At 38.2% G+C, this 22,864-nt stretch overlaps 1 long non-coding RNA gene across 8 annotated transcripts in view; it reads right to left on the minus strand.

The window, feature by feature from the left end:
- LOC131414101 (uncharacterized) overlaps positions 1-22,864 on the minus strand; it is a 299,351-nt gene that overhangs the window by 112,990 nt on the left and 163,497 nt on the right. For 7 of the 8 annotated variants that reach the window (XR_009222117.1, XR_009222118.1, XR_009222111.1 and 4 more), the window contains one exon: positions 363-500. This is a non-coding gene — a long non-coding RNA (uncharacterized LOC131414101). Of the gene's footprint in view, positions 1-362; positions 556-22,864 lie in introns of all 8 variants that reach the window. The other variant, XR_009222116.1, reaches the window with a different exon arrangement.

The raw sequence follows: 22,864 nt of genomic DNA on the forward strand, positions 1-22,864 counted from the left end.
ACTCAAAGGAAAAGTTTACAGTAGAACAGACAAAATAAGTTTGTCTCTGGCTATACTGAGTTTAAGGCATGAGTGGGTCGTGCCAGGGGTGACAGCCAGAAGCCAAAAGAATGCTGTGATCTGAAACTTAGAATGTCAAAAATGTTCAAATGTTTGAAAAAGTTATCTGTAATGTGCTCTTTCATCTTCTTCCTCCTGATCCATCACTACAAAAGGGATCCAAAAAAGATTCCTAAAATTTTAATATCCTAAAAACACTTTTGAACTATACTCATCCCACCCACTCATAAGAAAAACCTTGCACTGGCAGCACTTAAAAGTAAATTAGAAATTTTCTAAGAAGAAGGAACAAAAATTCTTACCATTTGCCATTTCGTTTTCTTTCTGTTAGTTTTAAGGACATCTGGTGAAATGGACAACAGAGAACAGCTATCCATGGATCAGGGGCAGTTGAGAAGGATGTTCAAGGATGACCCGATGATGGAAAAAGCAGCATACGTCTGAAATTTGCAGAGGACATCAAGTTAGACACTGCTGGAACAATAAATGCAGATCCTACAAGAGAACAAAACCAGAATGTTCACTAATATGGACCACCTAGAGCAAACAGCACCTCCCTCTAGCCTGTGATTTATGATGACTGGTACCAGCTAAAATGTGGGAATGGCTTAGAGGGAGCAGCATTTGAAATTCCAGATTAGGTAGTCTGGTGGAGGTGACAATGTGGGAAGGCAGCAAGGTATCATGCAAAGGACTATATGATATAATTCCCATCCTCAAGCAATTGTGTGTTAAGATAAATAAGGTTCTTAGCCCTATAATGGAGACCACAGCAGTGCAGAGGTGACAATAAAACAGCACCTCTATCTTAGCAAGCTTTTAAACAAGAAAGACCAACAAATATCCGTAGTGAATAAAAGACCTAGTAAAATATATGTAAATAAACAAACATGAGCAAATAGAGTCTTATTTGTAAGACCTATTGTGGAAACACCTCATCGTCTCCAATTAAACTTTGAAAGTCATGAGAAGTCCAGGCACAGTGTTGCTATTCCAGAATAGAGGTCATCATCACCAAAAGCCCAAAATAGGCTCAACAATTAATCATATCACCTTACACTGCATAGTACTTATATGAATGCAGCCTCATATAACATCTCATCTGATCCCTAGCAGAGCCATGCATATGTTGACCCCCCCAAAGTTTCAACCATGGACTCATTCCACATTTTTTTAATTTAGTGCCTAGTATATAAATCATACTGAGGGGAAATATAAATGTAAGTAATAATACCTGCCCAGGAAGTTAAAAACAGATTAAATAGAAAATATAAAATATGGAAAACATAAAATGGAAACATAAAAAATGGACATGCAAGGGGCCAGCCCCGTGGACGAGTGGTTCAAGTTCCGTGTGCTCCACTTTGGCAGCCTGGGTTCACAGGTTCAGATCCTGGGCGCAGACCTACACCACTCACGCTGGGTAAAGACATGCTGTGGTGGTGACCCACGTACAAAGTGGAGGAGGACTGGCACAGATGTTAGCTCAGGGCTAATGTTCCTCAAGCAAAAAAGAAAAAAAGAGGAAGATTGGCAACAAGTGATGTTAGCTCAGGGCAAATCTTCCTCAGCAAAAAAAAAAAAAAAAAAAAGACAGGTAACAGTTAAGTACTCAAACAAGGCAAGAAATGAGAGAGAGAGAAAATAAAGGTTATGAGTCTGTAAGTGAGGGGCATATATGAAGGAGAATGGGAAGACATGAGCTGAAGCTCATGAGGAATGGAGGAAAGATACATGAGTGAAAATACAGGTGAAGGACATTCAAAAGGGCTGGATCCAAAAAAGTTAAGAATGAGCCTGATGTGATAGAAGTTATGACACTAAGCATAAAAAATAAATTCTTACTGCAGAATAGAAGATGTTAAGAGCAAGTGATGGTTGGCCCAAATGAAGACGAGCTGATTGAGGAGTCGAGGCTTTACTCAGAACCACCATAAGTTTTAGATCAGGACTGAAACACACAATATGGGCTTCAATCAGAAGGCTACACAGGGAAGAAAGCACAGAATACTTGTGTCTTAAAGACTAGTTAGGAGGCTGTTATAGTAATCTGAGCATGAAGCCATGAGTTCCTGACCAGAAAAGGAGGAAAAAGTTGAAAGAGAGATGCTTGGGAAAAAGGAGAACTAATAAAGAATTAAAAGGTTTCAGTGACTGTGTGAATAAAGAAGATAAGGAATAGGGAAAAGTTAAAAATTACCTGGGATTACACCTCAGTAACCAGAAGAATGAGGATATCACTAACAAGGCACTATGAAGGAAGCAAGTGGACATAGTTTGAGAAATGATTCTGTTTTGAAGACACTGAATTTGAGGTACAGATGGTATAACTTGGATGAAACATCTTCTGTAGGGATGAGAGCAAATGTGAGCACTGAAGATATAGGGTTAGAAGTCAACACTCTGGAAGGAAGTTGAAATAATAAATATAGGCTTAGAGAAACCATTTAGAGAAAGCATTCAGGGGCTATAGGATGGAAAGTTTTGGAATTTCTCAAACACACATCACAGCTTCTGATTTTAGTGGCAAACTATCACGAAAAATTCTAAAGCAAAGAACTTCGAAATATTTCAGAGATGAGGTTTAACTTATACAGGGAACACAATTCTCTAAATATATCAAAGACAAACATCTAACAAGCAAAAGCCATCCTAAAATATCAAACTGTCAATTTTATGGTCAGTAATGATATTAAATAGAGTTCTACAGAATTTAACAACGTAAATAAGTTATGGTTAACTAATAACTTAATTTTAATCACTTAAAACCATAGACAAAAAAAAAAACAAAAAAACAACCAATATCACCAACAGGTATATAGGGTCTGGTATTTTTAGCACCTGCCCCCTCATGTCATTGACAACTACAATAACAACCACCGACATACATGTTTATGGTTTCTCAGGACCCTGAACATTGAGAGCTTCAGTGTCAAAGAGCCACAGAAGGTTTCTGAAACTAGGAAGGTAAACCAAATATTCCCTTGGGTTGTTGTCAAGCTTCTGGTAGAGAACACAAAGCTAGAAGTCATTTCTACAGCTGCATAGACAGACAGAGGGTTCTGGAGCTTGTCATCAATTCGGGGGAAATGAAATAGCTTCTGCATACATATAAACACAGTTAACAATCAAGTCCTATCTTCCGGTTAAAGATGTCTCAGTGATTATATTACAAATAAAAAAAATAACTCTGCCCTCCTGTCTCATTTCCTCCCTCTCCTGCAATAACTCACCAAAAATAAGAGGGAAGGCACTTTTTCAAACAAGAAAATCTAAAAATAATGTCTAACATTTATTTGTTACTAATTTATTTAGCAATAACAGTCAACATTTATTTAATACTGGTTATACACCTGGGATTGTTCTAAGCTCTTACATAGCCACAAAAACCATATGCAGTTGGTACTATTATCATGAACCCCATTTTATATAAGGAGAAACCAAGGCACAGAGAGGCTGTCACCCAGAAATTACATCCTTAGCATGAGGTGGACCCAAGACTTGAATCTAAGCAGTAGGATTCCAGTATCTCATACTCGAGCTCCCTGTTTGTCAAATACACGCTCCAACGCCACATCTCCTGTTTTTTAAAAAAAAGTAAACGATTGTTTAAAGACAGTAAACACTGTCTATGACATAAGTGTTTTTTGATTATTTCAAAAATCTCCAAGAGTACCAGATACAAACCAACCAAAAGAAAATAGCAACATATACACACTTTCTGAGAATAGTTTAAATAAAAAAGATTTCACTTGGATGTAGAGGAACTTTTGACCATTTAGGGTGATTTAAAAAAAAAAAAAGGAATGAGCTATACTAAAAGACAATTTGGAAGCATTAACTCTTGAAGAAAGTGATTCTCCTGAGAGACTCACATTTATCTACTTTTTAAAGTAGAGTTTGGATGAAATGCAGCACTGCTTTTAAGATAACTTAAGGATTCATTTTACACTTACTCTCTTAGTTTTTCTCCCATTTTCTCTGATTGCAGTCGAAATCTGAGTTTAAAAGAATTATACAAGCATCAGGTACATGATCCTTGGTAAGCATGACAACTTTCATTAAAAACTGATGTTTCAGTTCACAATCTCTATTTGTGAAGAATAGATTTTAATTGAAGGCGTTCATAACCAACAATCAAAATAATTGTATTTTTTGATTCTCCTAACATTTCTCTGGATCAAGTGTTCTCATTTGGCTGATTTTATCTAAGACGTACTTATTTGCTACCTTATCTCAAAACTTAGAAAAGGAAATGCTCCTAAACATAACTATTAAAAGGCAGAGAAGAAAGCAACCAAGGATTTATCGATGAAATGCAATTTTCCAAGTGATTCTATTTCAAATATGGGTAGAAGAGGAAATAACTTTGAATCCAATCTTCCATGATCCTGTGATAATCCAGAGTTGACAAGATGTAACACATATGTCACATGGTTCTACCAGGCCAAATCATCAGAATGGACTTATAGAAGCAGAGTGCTAGAAATAGCATTAAAAGCTTTATCAACAGCTGCGAGAGACTGGAAACAGTCTCAGCCCCACTATTATCCATTACATGAGGATACACAGTCCTTATCCATTACATGAGGTCCTAGTGAATCCTTCCTTCAGCACCATGGTGGTGTGGCGGATGTTACAGGAAACGTGGGTGGCCATGTTCCTCTCTCCCTAACCACACACCCCTAACAGCACCTAATGCCCAATGCCCAATGTAATGCTAATGTAGTTGGATAAATAAGATCAACAAGGAAAAACTCTTTAAAACTCAGTGTCAATAGTGAGAACAACAGAAGCCAGAAGCTCGGCATTTAAATAAAAAAATAAATAAATTTTAAAAATACCTTGAAATTAGTTCTGTAAGTGACTTGGGGATTTCATGAAATTTCAGGATTTCTCTGTACTTCTAAAATCTTAGCTGCTTAGATCTATGCCTACGAGAATAAAAAAACTACAGGCAGACTTAAGCAGTATAAAACTTTAAATCATACTTGCTTATTATTGCCCTCTTCAGAAATGTTTCTTAATGCCTCATCCTACACAGAACAGGCTGAGCCAGTTTTTTCCAAACACCGTAAAACAGAAAACTAGCATCCAGGGTAGCTGTTCATGGGTATCCTGAGAAACAAAAATTCTGTGCTCAAAGTGTAAGACACATGGCATGCTATCATTCTTCCTTCTTGGAAATGCATGGTATGCATTAGTAAATTCAAGACTAAGAAGTTCATAGAAACTTGGTGAAGTGTTGCCTACACTTATTTGATCATAGAAGGCATTTTCACAAAATACTTCATGGGACACCAGGGCTGCACAAAACACAGTTTGGAAAATGTCGCTCTAAACTCCTGAGCTTAGCATTCAAGACCTAACAATCTGACCCCAAATTACTCTTAATCATACATTCACAACTCTGATGAGCAATGCAGATCTCACAGACCAGTTTCCCCCATAACAAGTGTCTCCTCCAGTCAAGTTCATCTCCCCTGCCACGTCTTCAACAGGCGTTTTCTCCACTGCTCCGTTCAGACCATTCCTCATGCTGGAATTTCTACCTTCACTCCTTTTATCCAATTTAATTCCTTGACACTTGAGATAAAAATCCCACTCCTATGTCTCCTACACATAATGTCATCTTTCCTTTCCCATAAATAGGCCACCCCAAATAAAATGGCATTTGTTTGAGACTCCCCTACTACCTGTATTACAAATCCATATTTGCTGTATGTATGTCTGGTCCCCCAACTACCCAAGGACTGGCTGACAATAGACTCTAAGCTCTTAGTTTTTACTACAATATCTAATATACAGTATTTTGTTCCAATAGAGCAGATAATCTGGAAATAAATGTTGATGGCTTAGAAAACCCATGCCACTAGCCACTCAAATGGCATTGCAATTATGCATATATGGTTTTCAGAACTAAATAACAAACCGACAGTAAAATGACTCAAGACACTTAATAATTGGGCATATTTTTATTCTCTAGAAAATCTTTTGACTTAGTTTAGAAATTATCAAAAAGACACAATCAACTGAGGTCTACAAATCAACATCTCAAAGGATTCCTTTGTCGATTCCTTAAGAATGACTTAATATACATGGAATTAATGTATGATCTTTAAAAAAGCGAGTAGCATTGGGATTTCCAAACCTTCTGTAATCATGAAATCCATTTCTTACTCTCTACTCTGCACGTCAAAATTTGTAACTTTAGATATATTTATGTAGTACAAGCATACCTCAGAGATATTTCAGATTCAGTTCCAGGCCACCACAATAGAGCAAATGTTGCATTAAAGCGAGAAACATGAATTTTTTGGTTTCCCAGTGCATATAAAAGCTATGTTTACACTATACTGTAGTTTGTTACGTGTGCAATAGCAATATGTCTAAAAAAACAGTGTACATACTTTAATTAAAAAATACTTTACTGCTAAAAAATGCTGACCATCATTTGAGCCTTCAGTGAGTGATAATCTTTTTGCTGGTGGAGGGTCTTGCTGCGATGTTGATGGCTGCTGACTGATCAGGGTGGTAGTTGCTGAAGGATGGGGTGGCTGCAACCATTTCTTAAATAAGCAAACAATAAAGTCTGCCACGTCAATTGACTCTTCCTTTAAGGAACAATTTTCCTGCAGCATGCGATGCCGTTTGATAGCATTTTACCCACAGCGGAACTTCTTTCAAAATTGAAGTCACTCCTCTCAAACCCTGCTGCTGCTTTATCACCTAAGTTGATATAATATTCTAAATCCTTTCAACCATCTTCACAACATCTTCAGATTCCATCTCAAGAAACCACTCTCTTTGTTCATCCATAAGAAGCAACTCCTCATCCATTGAAGTTTTATCACGAGACTAGCAATTCAGTCACATCTTCAGGCTCCACTTCTAATTCTAGTTCTCTCACTATTTCCACCACATCTGCAGTTACTTCGCCGACTGAAGCCTTGAACCTCTCAAAGTCATCCATGAGAGTTGGAATCAACTTCTTCCAAACCCCTGTTAATGTTGATATTTTTACCCTTCCCATGAATCATAAATGTTCTTAATGGCATCTAGAATGGTGAGTCCTTTCCAGAAGGTTTTCAATTTACTTTGCCCAGATCCATCAGAGGAATCACTGTCTATGGCAGCTTTCGCCTTACGAAATCTATTTCTTAAATAATAAGACTTGAAAGTCCAAATTACTCCTTGATCCATGGGCTGCAGAATGAATGCTGCGTTAGCAGGCATGAAAACAACATTAATCTCGTTGTACATCTCCATCAGAGCTCTTGGGTGAGCAGGTGCCTTGTGAATGAGCAGTAATATTTTGAAAGGAATCTTTTTCTGAGCAGAAGGTCTCAACAGCAGGCTTAAACTATTCAGTAAACCATGTTGTAAACAGATGTGCTGTCATCTAGGCTTTGTTGTTCCATTTATAGAGCACAGGCAGAGTAGATATTTAACATAATTCTTAAGGGCCCTAGGATTTTCAGAACAGTAAATGAGCATTGGCTTCAACTTAAAGTCACCAGCTGCACTAGCCTTTAACAAAAGAGTCAGCCTGTCCTTTGAAGCTTTGAAGCCAGGCATTGACTTCTCCTCTCTAGCTATGAAAGTCCTAGATGGCATCTTCTTCCAACAGAAGGCTGTTTTGCCTACACTGAAAATCTGTTGTTTAGTGTAGCCACCTTCATTAACTATCTTAGCTAGATCTTCTGGAGAACTTGCTGCAGCTTCTCCATCAGCACTTGCTGCTTCATCTTGCACTTTTATGTTATGGAGGCAGCTTCTTTCCTTAAACCTCATATACCAACCTCTGCTAGTTTCACACTTTTCTTCTGCAGCTTCCTCACTTCTCTCAACCTTCACAGAGTTGAAGAGAGTTAGGGCCTTGCTCTGGATTAGGCTTTGGCTTAAGAGGATGTTGTGGCTGGTTTGATCTTTTATCCAGACCACTAAAACTTTCTCCATATCAGCAATAAGGCTGTTTCACTTTCTCATCATTTGCATGTTCTCTGGAGTAGCACTTTTTTTTTGAGGAAGATTGGCCCTATGCTAACATCTGTTGCCAATCTTCCTCTTTTTCTTTTTTCTCCCAAAGCCCCAGTACATAGTTGTAGAGTTGTAGCTCTTCTATGTGGAACACTGCCTCAGCACGGCTTGATAAGCGGTGAGAAGGTCCACACCCAGGATCCAAACCAGCGAACCCGGGGCCACTGAGGCGGAACTCACGAACTTCACCGCTGCACCACCGGGCCCACCCCCGCCCCAGAGTAGCACTTTTAATTTCCTTCAAGAACTTCTCCTTTGCATTCACACCTTGGTTAACTGTTTGGCACAGGAGGCCTACCTTTTGTCCTATCTCCACTTTGAACATGACTTCCTCACTAAGCTTAATCATTTCTAGTTTTGATTTAAAGTGAGAGACATGCGACTCTTCCTTGCACTTGAAAACTTAGAGGCCATTGTAGGGTTATTAATCAGCGTAATGTCAATACTGTTGTGTCTCAGGGAATAAGAAGGCCCGAGGAGAGGGGAAGAGAGAGGGAAATGGCTGGCTGGTGGAGCAGTCAGAACACGCACAACATTTATCAATTAAATTCGAACTCTTATATGGGCACGGTTCGTGGCGCCCCCAAACAATTACAATGGTAACATCAAAGATCACTGATCACAGATCATCACAACAAATATAATAATAATGAAAAAGTTTGAAATATTGCAAAATTACCACAATGTGACACAGAGACACGAAGTGAGCAAATGCTGTTGGAAAAATGGCACCGATAGACTTGCTCTACAGATGGTTGCCACAAACCTTCAATTTGTAAAAAACGAAGTACTTATCTGTGAAGTGCGATAAAATGAGGTATGCCTGTGTATACCCAAGTCTTATTTCATTTCCTCTCCAGGATATCCATGTGGCTCTCCCCCTTTCAGGGAACCTTAGACGACACTAGCCTATCTAAACACCATAGCAACTATACAGCATAACATCGCTATGGAGGAAACAAATTCATACCTAGGAGGATCCAATTTTGGCAAATTAAACCAAGAAAGCTCACAGAAGTCTGAAGGTGCAGAGTATTCCCAAAGAATTCCAGACTTCAAAGTAACTGGATAATATACCTGGGGAGAATACAATACATATTTACCAGTATGACATCTGAAAAGCCAGCCTAAAAGGAAATACTACGTTTTCTTAGCCAGGCGAAAAGAACAATACACCATTGAATACAGGGTGGCTGAAACACTATAAAAGCAGTTCATTATGTAATTCCAGAATTAGAATTACTGTTCTGGGGCTCAGATTAGGGAGCATCCACACTTGTCCTTGGGAAGGAGCAAAGCAGATTGATTAAAAGCCCTGGAGCAAGCTGTCTAGGCTCGAATCCCGGCTCCATTTCTTCCTAGGTAACCGACTGGGGGCAAATGTCTTCTCTGAGCTTCACTCACTTTCCTTCTCTGACAAATGAGGATGAAATAACATCTACTCCACTGGGCTGTGAAGTTTCAATGCGATAACATCCATGACACTCTTACAACATTGCTTAGTTGTAAGAAAGCACAGAAAGCACACAACTCACATTAACACTGTCACATCCCTGTGATCTAAGTAAACGACTTATCCTGAAGGCTGGCAGTGCAGTTACTAAATTAGCACACACATAAACCTGCATCCTGCTCCCTTTAAGGCTAGTCTGTGCTGTAGTGTGGATTACTTATTGCAAGAGGGACAGCAAAGGCTTGCTGTGGGAGCTCATTAGTAATAAATATCTGCAGTCCCTAAGTCCTACCCACCTCTTTTGGGGAGCGAAAATTACAACTTTAGGCAAACAACAACCATCACTGGGAAATCCGTTAAGCAATCTAAATTATAGTTCTGATATTGGCATATCTGTTGCCATTTGTGTTACACCGTCACTCATTTACACATATTTACCACGTTTTTACCTGCACGTGGTTTTAGCACCATATACAACATGAACAGGTCATTCTCTGTAGAATCACTTTCAACATGAAAGGTAAACATTGTTCTCTCTTTCCTTGATCGAAGGAAAAAGTCACAAAGGAAAAATCTAGGCCTGAATGGTTCTTTCATTTCATTTAACACATTAATAAATGCTTTACGGAAAAAAGAGGGAGCACACATTTTCATCTTATTATAGCTGAGACACTCAACAATACATTCAGAAGTTCTTTCATTATCAAATAAATGTAAATTAGTTTAACAAAGTCTTAAGAGGTGTCATTTGAGGTAAGATCTGAAACTCAAATCTCCTTGGTAATATTTCCAGTTATTCTTTATTTGTTCTTTCTTTCCCATCTCTATTTCTTAATCTTTTCCTATATCTCACACTCGACATCCTTTTAATTTTTATCTTTGGATCTCATCCTTCTTTCAGGTCTTCTAAGATATCTTTTTACCTTTTCATTAAGTGACTTAATTTTGTTGCAGTCAATTTCACATACAAATTTTCAGTATTGTTACTCACTTTCTAAAAGTCAAGTCTCATTTCTCCCTTTCCTTCCCACCCTGCTAATTTCCTTTGAGAAAGACTGCTTTTTGGTGTTTGATGCTGATATAAAGTAGAAGTGATAGAGCGTAAGCTGGGAACTAAATCCAGCTTCAAATCAGCTTGAAGTCAACACTCTCCATGAGAACGTGGTTTCTTTCTTCTCTGAAGATGGAAAGACTTGACTTCCACTCACTGTACTTCCCCCCTCCACAGGGTACAGGAACAAAACAGATTAATGGTAAACACACAAAATGAAACACTCTTGTGTTACAGCATATATTAGAAAGTTTCTCATTCTATACGTAATATATAAAACATATAAGCTTCTCATTATATACGCAATGTTATATGTAATGAAATTAGATAAACATTTATAAACATATAAAAACTTAAGGAATTTTACATCTTTTCTAATGAAATCTAGTGGTAATTCTATTATTTAATAAAAAGATTCGAAAATTTTACTTTGGTCTGATTAGCAAATTCTTAGTATTATAAAAATGCCTGAGTTTTGCTGGATATGTGCTTGGCTCGTTACGCTAGCATGCCAAAAGGCCCAGAAATCATAAAATCCCATGTTTTCTTTCGTGCTGTCATTGTTATTTCTAGGTAGTAATATTTCATAGAGATAATCAGCAATATGTTAGCTTTCCAACCTATGTTTATTTTAAAAAGACTTTGGCATTTTAATTTAGATGTAGTGTCATACTTCTATTAAATTAAAAGCAAGTATAAGGTCATTTAGCTCAAGTCCCTCTCCTGCAAATATGTGTTAATTACAGGAGAATCTGGGACACAACTCCTTTTCTAGGAATTTGATATCAGGCGGGTTCATCTTTGAATCCATCTAAAAATGGGATTAGTTAGTGAAGAACTACAAAGGACATAAAAATAAAGTAATCTTATCTCGACAGCAGTTTAAACACAGGAATTCAGCATTAGCATGAGGCTCCAGCAAATATATGGGAAACCGGAGGCAGTCCTCTCTGGTTATCTGCTTACCCTTCTGCCTTCTTAACTGTTGCTGACTCCATTTGCTCGCTGTGCCAGCCTAAGACCCCAGATTTGGCCTGGGGACCCGCCAGTAGCTAAATGGAAAGGGTCTGACACACTTCACCTTTCTTTATAGAGGTCACTGACCTCAATTTTCATAATGAATCGCTTTAGAAATGCATTTGTTTTTGAAATAATCCAGAAGAGAGATGTCAGATTTTGCTGAGATAGTTCTTCCGTTATTTAATAACTCACCCAGGGTGCCAGTTGTAAGTCAAAATATAAAGTTGATCAAGTTTTGGGGGGACTTTCTGAAATCCTTTTCTAGTTCCCTCGTATTCATCCAGAACACCTACAAAACCACCTATCAAATCCTTTTCATCCCCAAATACCTAGTTTCCCATCCTAACCGCCCCCTCTCCTCCCACACCTCCCCCCCATCCCTCATTACAGCATGCATCCCATCCTGACTTTCTCTGCTACACACCAGACGGTGTGTAGCATTTCTTTTTAAATTTAAGCATTTCTTAAATTTGAGTAATCTACAAAGGTTGACTCATACTCCCAGTATTGACCTAAATTATTTTATTAGATTTTCAAAATATGTACACAAACACAACTACAAATAAACTCCTTAAGCTTGCAACTCCTATACAACTATAAAACTGAAATTTATAAGAAAAATTCATGAAAAGCTATAAAACCAACATGATTTAACTTAACGGTATTAATTGAATGTGACAGATGAAGCTTGCTACAACTAATTTGTCACTTGCAGCCTGACTATGGCACGGATGCTACAGCCAAGATTCTTTTGAGCTAAGAGTGCTTATGTTACTCTGGACAGCAATATGGCTCAATTCTCCCACCACTTTTTCTATTAGACCTATAGCAGCAAAGGATGTCATCCAGCCTAAAAACTTGGTAGAAGCTCATCACTTATAAATCAATCATTAGCCAGAAACAAAGACTATGACTTAGGGGCAGACACAAATGTAAACACAGGTGCTGAAGTTTCATGGGATAACCTTGTCATAACATTACCATTCAGATGATTCAGAATGTGTTTAGATCAGTTTATTATTATTATCAAAATGAAAACACAAAGTTAAGATGGTCTCATAGAGAAGTGAAGTCCCTGAGAGTATATGCTTTGGACAGAGGACTACAGAGCCCAACTGATGGACACCTCTCCAGATACACCCCTCCAGCCTTACTCTCAGTCCAGCTACCATATGGAAAAGCAATACAATGAGTCAATCCCTCACGTGGTGCAGTCTTACTTTCCAAGAATATTCATCATTTAAAAATAAACTCTTGGAAGGGGCCACAAAGTCTTTAATCTAAAGAGTAAGTTTTTAACCCTAGAATCCCAGGCATGATAGGAGAAGAGAGAGAGAATACAAGCCAGCCAGCAAGAAGAGGAAAGAGTGAGAGAAGGAGAGCAAGAGTGAGATTTATATAGGGGGAGGGTTTTTAGGGAGAAATTGTTTAATTCCCATTGCTCTCTAGTAACAGCACACTCCACATGGACTTCTTTTCATTCTTCATTCAATAGCGTTTGACAATTTGACCACAGCAAATAACAATTTATATTTGCCTGATGTTAAGTATATACATATGTGCACATGCACACACATACCCTGTGTGCCACTGAGGTCCACAACTTAGGTCTAAGGGGCTCAAAAGCACCAGCTCCTCCCTTCTCTTCCTTTCCCTGACTTCCTCTGGAAAAAGTACAGATGTGGTACGGAAGGCAGAAGTAGCCCTGGAATGAGAAATTTCTCTCTCATTATCTGTTGCTGCTGCTACCCAAACCATCAAGACAGAGAACAGTGTTCGAGCTGGAGGCAAAACAGTGACGTGTCTGTCCCCAAGAGGAAACTCACAATCTCGCTCCAAAATGTTTTAACCTCAGGCCAGCGGGAAACAGCTATATTCTCAACACGTTTAACTCACCACCCTTTTCCCAAGATCTATTACGTGAGATTTCTTTTGGAGCCTATACCATTCAAGAAAACTAAACTGCAATGAAATAATCAGAATAAATGATAGTACTAGTAATAATAACAGCTAACATGAATTGTGCCAGGCACGTGTTATGAGAGCTTTACCTAGATTTTCTCATTTAGCCTCACAAATTTGAGATATATAAAATTACCACCAGTGATAGTGCTGTTCCATTTTAAATATTTACACAAAGTGACTCCCAAGTTTAAACATTAAAACTGGAGTCCTGAAAATGTTATTAGCATTCTCTGACACAGAAGGACAACATTTTGGCTTAATATGATATTACTACTTATTCATTTATAATTGACATAAAATATTGAATAGATATAAAAATATTTAAGAAATGTAAGAAAGAAGAAATATTTTTTAAATATGGACACTGTATTACTCAGTTAGGGCTGCCATTACAAAGTACCACAGACTGGGTGTCAAACAACAGAATTTATTTTCTCACAGCTCTGGAGGCTAGAAGTTCAAGATCAAGGTATTGGCAGGTTTGGTTTCTTTCAAAGCTTCTCTCCTTGACTTGCAGACAGCCACACTCTTGCTGCCTCTTTCATATGGTGAATCCTCCATGATTTGTTTCCCTGTTATCTTTTACGTGTGTCCAAATTCTTCTTCTCAGAAGGACATGAGTCAGATTGGATTAGGGCCCACTCAAACAGCCTCATTTGAACTTAATTACCTCTTTAAAGACCTTATCTCCAAATAAGGTTACATTTTGAGGTACTATGAGTTGAGATTTCAACATATGAATTTGGGGGGAACATAATGTGACCCACAATAGACATCCATATTCCATGTCAGTTAAAAAAACTGAACATTTGCAGCCCCTCTGTGGGTCCCTTCCAGATCACAACCCTCTTCCCCCTCAGGGGGCAACCATTCTTTTCTTTTCTTTTCTTTTCTTTTTGGTGAGGAAGATTAGCCCTGACCTAACATCTGTTGCCAATCCTCCTCCTTTTTGCTGAGGAAGGTTGGCCCTGGGCTAACATCCACGCCCATCTTCCCCTACTTTATATGTGGGATACCTGCCGCAGCATGGCTTGATGAGCAGTGCATAGGTCCATGCCTGGGATCCAAACCTGCAAACCCTGGGCTGCCAAAGAGGAGCGCACTAACTTAACCACTATGCCACCAGGCCGGCCCGCACTCTTTTCATTTTTGTTTTGCATTTCTTAACAGTTTTACCAACTGTATTTGTACGTTCTTAAAACCTTACTTTTTTCTCGAACAGAACCATTTAAAGCAATAAATTTCCCTCAAAGTAGTGCTTTAGCTGCATCCCACATAGACTTTGATACATTGGATATGCATTATTATCATTTCAAAATATGTTCTTTATTGACCTGTGGGTTATTTAGAAGTGTGTTGTTCAATTTCCAGATGTGGGGGGATTTTCTAGATGGCTTTCTGTTATTAACTAATTTAATTTTGCTGTTGTTAGAGAACATACTGTATATGAATCAATCCCTTTTAAATTAAAGAGACTTCTTTGATGGCTCAACATATCATCTCACATTTGGAATTAAAATAATAAACTTAAGAATAGCATAATTTAACACAGCTTCATTCACTGTGGCTAAATTGACTCAAAATATCAGTCAAGTATAGGATTGCTTACATAAGTAGAAGCTAAAAACATTTTTTTTAATTAGGTGAAAGTCTGATTACTACTTGTGGAAAATGGACAAAATATACTTATTTTTAGGAACACAAGTATTCTTTTTTTACCCAAAGTGTTGACTAAAAGAGGCTGAAAATAGTAATCACATATTAGAGTTACACTATTTTTAAAACATCCCATACAATTTCTAAACCAAATACAAATCATTTGGTCTACCTCTAGGAGTCAAGTACTAGGAGATATCAAGAGATGAACAAATTATCTTAAAACTTATCCTATAGCAAATTGAACTAAATTGGCGTTTGGAATTTCCTTAAGAAATATCCAGAAAAAGAGACTGTCCAGCCTCAAGGTTTACACATAAAGGTTATACAGTAGTACCCCTTTATCTACAGTTTTGCTTTCTGCAGTTTTGGACTGCAGTTGACCACGATCCAAAAACAGTAAATGGGAAATTCCAGAAATAAACAATTCACAAGCTTTAAATTGTGTGCCATTCTGAGCAGTGTAATGAAATCTTACGCTGTCCTACTCCCACCCTGCCCAGGACATGAATCATCCCCTGGTCCAGCGTACCCACACTGTATACACTATCTGCCTGTTAGTCACTTACTAACTATCTTGGTTATCAGACCGACTGTTGCATTATCACAGGGCTTGTGTTCAAGGAACCCTTATTTTATGTAATAACAGTCAAAAAGTGCAAAAGTAGTGATGCTGGCAATTCGGATATGCCGAAGAGTAGTTATTGTTGTTAGTCTCTTACTGTGCCTAAGTTATAAATTAAACTTTATCATAGGCATGTACATATAAGAAGAAACAGCATATACACGATTCAGTACTGTCCACAGTTTCAGGCACCCACTGGGGGTCTTGGAATGTATCCCCCACAGATTGGGGTGGGACTACAGTATACAATAAAAACGTAAACCTCTTCTTCAAAGGTGTCCAAATATATTACAGGAGAAAAAAGCATACAAAACTACTTGTAAATTTCTAAAAATGATGGTAACTTAAAATAGCGAAAAGTTTTTAAAAATGCAAAAACAAACATTCAGTGCTTACTGTCTCACTTTAGGGAAAACCATTTAGTCGTGTACAGTTCCCCCAAAGCTATTTAAACATCAGGATTCAGAAATAAACCTTATTTAGATGGGTTTCTAGTCAAGAACTTGACCTACATAAGTTATATAAATCAAAAAGTTAGGTAATATCCTCGAAGGAAGGAGCTAAAATGGTTTAAAATTTTTCAGCCTGGGGATAAAAATGAACTAGAAGAAACATAAATGTTTCCTAAATACTTTATATCACACAGCTAAGCAGAGAATTTAACATCTAATTTTTAAACTTCTTTAAAAGTGAATTTCCATAAGTACTATGGAAATAGCATGCTCTAATTTTAACCATAATCATGGTAACTATGCACATTTTTGCAATCACCTTTTAAAATAAGACTCCACAGATGCAGCTTCTGGGGCTGTTGCATTTCAACATGCTATTAGTAACACTGTATGCATAGAGCTGTTGATGTGACTGCCTGCACTGGTTCAAACATTCCTCTGGTGAGCCTGTGTTAATGAAAATTCTCCTTTCCAAAGATTCTTTTGGACCACTCTTACAGAAACCTTGTATCAGAGCCAGCAAACAGCCCCATGCAGATCTGCAACCATACATTTTTCAAGCATTACACTAGATTTTCTTATACAGTTCCCTATTAAAATGGTTTAAATTCCAAACCAACCCTTGGGAAACAGAGCCCACACTATCTTGAGCCTTTCTACAGCATCTGGCAACGGGAAAAAACAAAAGTAGTTTTCAACTCTTCTGTTGGGGAGGCAAATTAATCCTTACTATGGGAACAAGGGGCAAGCCTTTTGTTATCATCGACCCTGAAATGTTCTTATGACAATTTTGATTTTACAAAACTAGGTTTTGGCCTTAGCCTGTAGGTATTTCCCCATTGCATTCTGGATTAATCCACCTTTATAACTAATTTCTGTCAAAATGAGAAAGGAGAATTGATTTCTTTCGGTGAGGTATCCTTATCAATGGAAACTTCTACGCACTGATTGATGGGGTGTTAGAGGAAAGGACCATTAATTGATTTGTAATAAATAAAGCAAAATCTCCAATTATGACCAGCAATTGATAAATGCACTTTTTTCATTAGTAAATTTCTTTAATCTAAAATTTATAAAGCAGTCCAACTCAAAAACCACTCCACTTATTAATCTAACACAGCTTTATTAAAGCAATTCCCACTGACATGGCCCAAGTTAAAGGTCACTCAGCATGGTCATCATAATATTAAATAAGTAAAAAAAATTTTAAAGTGAAATGGAAAATGTTATTTAAAGTTATATTGTGGTGTAATGGAAAACCTGTGGCTCTGCAATCAGATGATCTAAATTCAAATTCTAGCTTGGCACCTATGAAGCATTTTACTTAAGTTGTCTAAGTCTCAGTTTTCTCATTTCTAAAATGTGCAAACCCCTATCTTGCAGAGTAATTGTACTAAGTGAGGTAATAAATGTAAAATGTCTGATATATAGCAGAGAATATAATAGTTAATTGCTAAATAGCCAGTTTTATTAGTATTATTGTTTAGAATACAACTTTAAGAGCAAATCATTTTATCATTTCTCCACGTCCATGTTAAAGTCACTGGGCAAAGTAAAAATTTCATTTAATGGGGTCCTCCCAGGCTGTTCTTTAAAAAAAAATCTGGGGGCTGGCCTGGTGGTGTAGTGGTTAAGTTTGTGCACTCCACTTTGGCAGCCCGGGGTTCGCAGGTTCAGCTTCCGGGCATGGACCTACGCACCGCTCATCAAACCATGCTGTGGCAGCATCCCACATACAAAACAGAGGAAGATGGGCACAGATATTAGCCCAGGGCCAATCTTCCTCAGCAAAAATAAGAGGATTGGCAATGGATGTTAGCTCATGGCCAATCTCCCTCACCAAAAAAAAAAAAAAAACAAAAAAGCAAGAGCCAGCCCTCGCGGTCTAGTGGTTAAGAGTTCAGTGCTCACCGCTTCAGTGGCCTAGGTTCACTTCTGGTCACGGAACCACAGCACCCATCTGTCAGTTGCCATGCTGTGCTGGTGGCTCCCATAGAAGAATTAGAAGGACTTACAACTAAGATATACAACCATGTCCTGGGGCTTTGAGGACGGGGAAAAAAGAGGAAGATTAGCAACAGATGTTAGCTCAGGGCAAATCTTTCCCTGCAAAAAAAAAAAAAATCCAGCTTTTTTCCAACTATAAAATTGCGTTATTACAACGTCCTTAATGATATATTCGCTTTTTATGTTGTTGGTTTCACTTTCATAAGGGAACTGAAAGCAACAACTAGATTTTAAAATGCATTTATAATATATAGGCATACATTTCTAAGATCTTGCAATTACATGGATGTTAACGACTATGAATTTACAATAGCAAACACCTCACTGTTGCTAAGGATTGACCACAACCTCAGCAAAAATGAGACAAGCTATCAGAAAGGCAATGTGAACACAACCCGGACACAAACAAATGTTAATTGCTCTTGAATTTCCCTTCCTGTAAATAGTGATGGAGAAACAGAATTGGTGCCAGAAGACTGGAGATGAGGAGGGTAAAGTTCCGACTTTCAAAAAGACAGGAAAGAAAAAGAGAGAATCCCAATCCTACACACCACCAGTGCACTTACTGTGGAGCCTGGACAAGATTCTTGGCAAATTATTAAAAGATCGGTTTTTGACTACTCAGAAAAGAAAGCAACAATCCTGGCACTCAGTGTGGGTTCAATAGGGACAAGACAAAACAAATCTCATTTCCTTCTCTGACGAAGCTGGTAGCCTGGCAAATCAGGGAAATACATTGGACAAAATATACCTGGACTTGAGTAAGGAATCTGACAAACACTCTCATGACAACTTAAAGGAAAAGATATAAAAATATGGGCTGAAAGTTAGGGCACTTTGTTAGACTAACAAACAGTTGACCCAAATGGCATCAACATCCAATCAATGCCATTCTAGGGAAGGTCCCTAGAGATAGGGTCTTGTCCTCTATTACTTTGCCTAACTTTTTGTTTTAAAACCAATGACCTGGATAAGGCAAAGAAAGAATACTTATCATATTTTGAGATTGCTAAATAAAAACTAAGTATTTGTGTGGTGCACTATTTTTCCCCCAACACCTCTACATACACTACTACTCTGTGTCTTCACAACTATTCAGTAGAGGAGTTAAAATATTTCATTTTCTATTTTACAAAGAGGAAACTGAGACAATGTGGTTCAATTACTCATTTCAAAGTTACAAAGCTAGAAAACAGCAGAGCCAAGATTTCATCTCAAGTCTTTTGACTTCACATTTTGATTAAAACCTGGGACAGGCAACAACTACAGATGCAGGATCCAAAAACATCTTGACAAGCAGAAGTGAAAGGAACTATCTGAGAAATGATATCAAATACAGTCCCAGTGGGTCCCTACAGCTACCATTTTGTCACGTGGATGTTCTAAAACATTCAGCTCAAGGAGATTTGTGAGATGGCAAAATTGCTAATCCAACCAACCTGCATTATATATTTCGAGTAAAAAGGATCAGTCATTCCTTCTCTCTGTTGGTCACAACCCACCTGGACAATAGCATTCAATATTTTGGGCAGATTATAAGAGGAATAGAGGATAACTAGAAAACAGTTATCAGGATGATGAGGGAATAGGAAATCATATCATATGAAGAATACTTGAAGGAATTATAGGTGTTAAACTAGAGAAAAGGCAATTATGGAGAGGAATAAGAGGAGACCAATAGCATCTTCAAATATATGTCACACATTAGACTGTGTGTGCCACCAGCGGGAACAGAAAAATTCAATAGTTTATCATTCAGAGTTTGATCGGGAAGTGATATACATCACTATGGGTGATATAAAACAAGGGATTTATGAAAGGAATTAAATCTTATGCAATTGTATGACCTGTGTCTGTTGTTTGGTCTGGAATTGCTGTAGTTCAAGTAGGCAGGCAATTGAGAAGAGAGCTGGATATGAAGCGGGGGCGAGCAAGGAAAAATTGGGACCCATGTCTCTCACCAACTCCAACATGCATGATGAGTTGGACCTGCAGGAGAAGGTGGTGGCTTCACCACATAGCTGGACACTCTTGGCCTAGGACCTGAAGAAGCCAATGTAAGAGATGACACAGGGGATGGAAGAGGGGACACCCAAGTGCAGCACCACACCAGCACTAGGGCTAGAGATGAATGACAACACGTGTGAGCTGCGCGGTGCCTGGCTCCCAACATTGATCTTCAGAGCATGAAAACTGGCTGCTCCTTCATTTGCATCTCCGAAACCTTGCACATATTTCTCTCGTGGACAAGGCTAACCCAGAACCGCACAAGGGAATTGTGTGAGAAGGGGCTTCTGGGAATTACTGTTTCAGTTTAGCTACATGGGTGCAGTACAAAGTCACTAAAGATAGAAACTTAACTAGATTTCTGACCAATTCCAAGCATGTGAGGTACCCAAAGACTGAATGGACTCCAAAGAGTAGTGGACTTTTTGTCATCAAATGTACTCAATCTTGGCTCAGATAATTTGAAAGTAATGTTATCAGTAGGAAAAGTGATTCATCCATCAGATGTAATATTTAAGATCCTTTCTGACCCTGCCTGTACCATTATTCTAGTACAAGGCATATGATGGTTAAATGAACCTATTTTGAGAGTAAATGCTCACAGTTTGGGAATGTAGCCACTATAGCATTGTATAAGGAAACAAATCACAGAACCTGAAATCCAGAATTCTAAGTTTTAGAGCTCATTCAGTAGTGATTTATAAACTTCAAAAATGTTCACGATAGCCATAAAGAAATATAATTTTATTTTCATTCTAGTATTGTGTAGTCTAGATTCCCTAACCCATGGGTAGCACCTGTGAAAGGTCTATTGTTGCTTAGAATATAATATGGAAAACCCAATGACATCTCTGATATAAGAACGTAGAAATGGTGACATCATCTTCCCAGGCTTTCAACTCACTCAGGCTAAAGCCCTCTCCTTCCTCTTTTACCTGTTCTAATGAAACTCTATCAGGCAGCACCTTTTCTCTTTCTCCTACCAGTCTCCTATGAATTAGACATGAGAGTCTGGTACATCAACAGAAGGAAGAATCATGTAGGCAGCTTGCGTCTAGAACGTGTAAATCCTGCTAAGGGGCATGCTTCTTGTTCTCATCTTGATAAAATGCCAATCAAGCTTGGACTTCCAAGATCCAAGGCAGAAGATACTCAGTCCAAGTCAACCAAATGGAGGGTTATGGCAGCCTACCAAAACAACAACAAAAAAACATGAAAAATTCTCCAAATAGCAAAGGAAAAATCCATATTTGAGCATATGCTCAATTGCCTATGCCAATAACTTCTAAACTTATATAACTGTGCATGCCCCTTGGCATCTAAATATCATGCTCTTGGTTCAACTTTTACATCGCAGTTTCTCCTATCCAACTAATTCACATCTACTGAAATTTTCGCCTCACAATATCTTAACTTCAGAACTTTTACAAACCACTTTACATGTCAGATGTCATCTTTTGCTTTTTTCATTTAAAAAGTATCCCCATCTTCTATTTCTGACTCTTCCCAGCAGTTTTCTTTGTCCCAGCTTCCTGTGATCAACAACGAAAGGCAAAACTCATTAGGTATATAGGCTTGGTGGGAAGGATGAGGGGGTGAGGGAACTAACTTAAATCAACACTACCCAAGTCTGGTAGTCAAAGGTTTGTGGTATTTTTCCATGAGATGTAGTCTAACAGCTTACACTGGAGCAGTTCACATACCTCCTGCTAGTAGCACTGCACCAGCTCATGCCATATGTATGGGAGTCACCAGCCAATGCATTCAATGCCAAGGAGAATCTGCAGATTAATGAAATTCCCCACCAGTGCTGCAGATATGCCCACAGCTTTATTTCTTTTAACATGATATTAATGCATTTCAGGCTCTGAGTTTATGGCCTGTGCTGATTTTTCTGATGGCTGAGTTACGCCCACCAAGACAACATAACATCCACACAGCAACCCCAAGGCAATGTGAGGAGGATTTTCTGATTATGTCATCAAACAGGAAACCTCATGGAGACTCTGGGATTAATGTATTTTCCACTGGAGCCAAAAGCAGGCAGGATGTAGTCACTGGAAGGGAGAGAGGAAGGGGAAAATGCTGGTAGGGGTGGAGGCAGTGTCTTTAATACGACATTTAAAGAAATCATTCATATTTATTCACATCTTGAGCCTCCAAGCAAATAAAGATTTTAAAACTCCAGTTGAATGTGGTAATAAGCAAATTATATAAGCACTGGATATGAATGCACCCCACAAAGAGTTTCTCTAAACTGTGGCACCATTCTTTCTCCAGATGGCATGGAAAATAATTTATAAATGACAAAAGTTCAATGGGTGTACGGCAGCTGTTCAGTTCCAGTTCTCTGGCCACCCACTTCAGTAGAACTGAGAGCTTTCAATCAACTCTTGTCTCTCAGAGGGCCTTCAAACAGCAGCAGAACATGTGTACAATATGTTCTCAGAAAGTCGCTGGCCAAATATGAAAGATTAGAAAATTAAGTTATATAGAAATGGAAAATACTATTTTCTCCAAAATGCATA

The sequence above is a fragment of the Diceros bicornis genome, chromosome 14 (genome assembly GCF_020826845.1).
Source record: "Diceros bicornis minor isolate mBicDic1 chromosome 14, mDicBic1.mat.cur, whole genome shotgun sequence".
NCBI classification, from domain to species: domain Eukaryota; kingdom Metazoa; phylum Chordata; class Mammalia; order Perissodactyla; family Rhinocerotidae; genus Diceros; species Diceros bicornis.